Source organism: Nannospalax galili, unplaced genomic scaffold (assembly GCF_000622305.1).
Source record: "Nannospalax galili isolate Female #2095 unplaced genomic scaffold, S.galili_v1.0 C49796940, whole genome shotgun sequence".
NCBI lineage: Eukaryota > Metazoa > Chordata > Mammalia > Rodentia > Spalacidae > Nannospalax > Nannospalax galili.
In genome coordinates, this window is record NW_008481149.1 from 1 (window position 1) to 3,014 (window position 3,014).

Sequence of the window (3,014 nt, forward strand, 5' to 3'; positions counted from 1 at the left end):
CCTGTAGCCCCATCTGGCCTGGAACTCACTATGTAAACCAGGCTGGCCTCGCACTCAGAGTTCCTCCTGCCTCTGCCTTCAGACTGAAATACTGAAGCTATGTGCTACATATGTCATTAAAAAACACTAGAAGTTACTACTGTCAACACAGAAGCTAGAAAAACCTAGAAAGCAGAATATGTCCGGGCATGTCTGTCTGAGAGGGCGGTTTTGGATTGGATCAAAGTGGGAGGACACACCGTCTGAGTAGGGGAGGTGCCATGTCATGGGCGGGGCTCCTGGACTGTATAAAAAGGACAAGGCAGCTGGTGTCTGCTCATTAGGAGTCCTAGTCAGTCTCCTTACTTGCCTTTTGGCAGGATCTCAGGTGAAGGACTGGAAGTGGGAACTCCGGGTTTCTGGACTAGGACAACCCTCTGTCTTTAGACCCAGAAGCTTTCCCGTTTGATGCTGTATTCAGCTGCTCCTGGCTCCAGAAATTGAACAGCCATGGAGTCTTCAAGGCCGCCAGCTGGTGAGGAGGTGGCCAGAGCAGAGGGGACCTCCACCGAGCAGCCACTGGGGCATCAGGAGCCTGGAAAAAGCAAGGGCCTGAGTGGCAAGGGCAGGGAGCCACAGAAGTGGAGCCAGGAGCATGGAGACCAGCCTGGACAAAGAGGAATGGAGCTCCCTCTGCTGCAGAGGAAGGAGAATCACAACCTCGAGGCTCCATGTAGCTCCAAATCTAGCTCACCTGCCAACTCACTCAGCATCGAGGAGCCCAATAAATGCCACACAAAGTTGGGGCTAAAACGCGTGGACGCCAGTGCAATTAGGGAAGCCAAGCGAGAAAGGATGGAGAACTGGGAGCCCAGGCGGAAGAAGGCTCGAACTTCCGAGGCTACTGGAGGGAACCACTCAGAAGATGAGGACCAGGACTACCTACCCTGCTTGCCACCGGGGCGGCATGGATCACATGATCAGAAACTGTTGCAGAGGAGACACACAGCTGGAGCCGAGAACAGCCAACAGGAACCCGGAAGTGACGACATCCTGACGGGCCCTCAGTCCAAGATCAGTCTCCTGGATCGGCACCAACACCTCAAAGGGAAGACTGAGGCACAAAAGGAGTGTGCGAAGGAGAAGCAGTTCAGGGGAAAGATTCTGGAGAGTGTGGCTGATCTTGTCTTTGAGGAAGAGGACCTTCCCTATGAGGAAGAAATCAGGAAGAACCAGTTCTCCGTCAAATGTTGGCTCCTCTACATCGAGTTCAAACAGGGGGCACCGAAGCCCCGGCTCAATCAGCTGTATGAACGCGCGCTCAAACTGCTGCCCTGCAGCTACAAGCTCTGGTACCGCTACCTAAAGGTGCGCCGGGCACAGGTGAAGCATCGATGCGTGACAGACCCCGCCTATGAAGATGCCAACAACTGCCATGAGAGGGCCTTTCTGTTCATGCACAAGATGCCCCGTCTGTGGCTTGACTACTGCCAGTTCCTCATGGACCAGGGGCGCGTCACACGTGCCCGCCGCACCTTTGACCGTGCCCTTCGAGCACTGCCCATCACACAGCACTCTCGCATCTGGCCCCTGTATCTAAGCTTCCTGCGCTCCCACCCACTGCCCGAGACCGCTGTTCGAGGCTACCGCCGCTTCCTCAAGCTGATCCCGGAGAGTGCCGAAGAGTACCTCGAGTACCTCAAGTCCAGTGACCGGCTGGATGAGGCTGCACAGCTCCTGGCCACAGTGGTGAACGATGAGCGCTTCGTATCCAAGGCTGGCAAGTCCAACTACCAGCTGTGGCACGAGCTGTGCGACCTCATCTCCCAGAATCCGGACAAGGTGAGGTCCCTCCAGGTGGATGCCATCATCCGGGGCGGCCTCACCCGCTTCACAGACCAGCTGGGCAAGCTGTGGTGCTCGCTGGCCGAGTACTACATCCGCAGCGGCCACTTTGAGAAGGCTCGGGACGTGTATGAGGAGGCCATCCGCACCGTGATGACCGTGCGGGACTTCACCCAGGTGTTTGACAGCTACGCCCAGTTTGAGGAGAGCATGGTTGCAGCAAAGATGGAGACCGCCTCTGAGCTTGGGCCGGAGGAGGACAACGACGTGGACCTTGAACTGCGCCTGGCCCGCTTCGAGCGGCTCATCGGTCGTCGGCCACTGCTTCTCAACAGTGTCCTGCTGCGCCAGAATCCGCATAACGTCCACGAGTGGCACAAGCGCGTGGCCCTGCATCAGGACCAGCCCAGGGAGATCATCAGCACGTACAAAGAGGCTATACAGACAGTGGACCCCTTCAAGGCCATAGGCAAGCCCCACACCCTGTGGGTTGCACTTGCTAAGTTTTATGATGAGAAAGGACAGCTGGATGACGCCCGTGTCATCCTGGAGAAGGCAACCAAGGTGAGCTTTAAGCAGGTGGACGACCTGGCTAGCCTGTGGTGCCAGTGGGGTGAGCTGGAGCTCCGCCATGAGAATTACGATGGGGCCCTGAGGCTGCTGAGGAAAGCAACCGCCCTACCCGCTCGCCAGGCTGAGTACTTTGACCCCTCGGAGCCCGTGCAGAACCGTGTGTACAAATCGCTGAAGGTCTGGTCGATGTTGGCTGACCTGGAAGAGAGCCTGGGCACCTTTCAGTCGACCAAGGCCGTGTACGACCGCATCCTGGACCTGCGCATCGCAACTCCACAGATCGTCATCAACTATGCCATGTTCTTGGAGGAGCACAAGTGCTTTGAGGAGAGCTTCAAGGCATACGAGCGTGGCATCTCGCTATTCAAGTGGCCCAACGTGTCTGACATTTGGAGCACCTATCTGACCAAATTCATTGCCCGCTATGGAGGCCAAAAGCTAGAGCGGGCTCGGGACCTCTTCGAGCAGGCATTGGATCACTGCCCACCCAAATACACCAAGCCCCTGTACCTGCGGTACGCACAGCTAGAGGAGGAGTGGGGCCTAGCCCGCCATGCCATGGCCGTATATGATCGTGCCACCAGGGCCGTGGAGCCTGCCGAGCAGTATGATGTTTT

General features: G+C 57.0%; 1 pseudogene; it reads left to right on the plus strand.

Annotated features, from left to right (window-relative positions):
• The first annotated feature begins 489 nt into the window (after positions 1–489).
• LOC103728571 lies at positions 490–3,009 on the plus strand (annotated as a pseudogene).
• Positions 3,010–3,014: the final 5 nt, after the last annotated feature.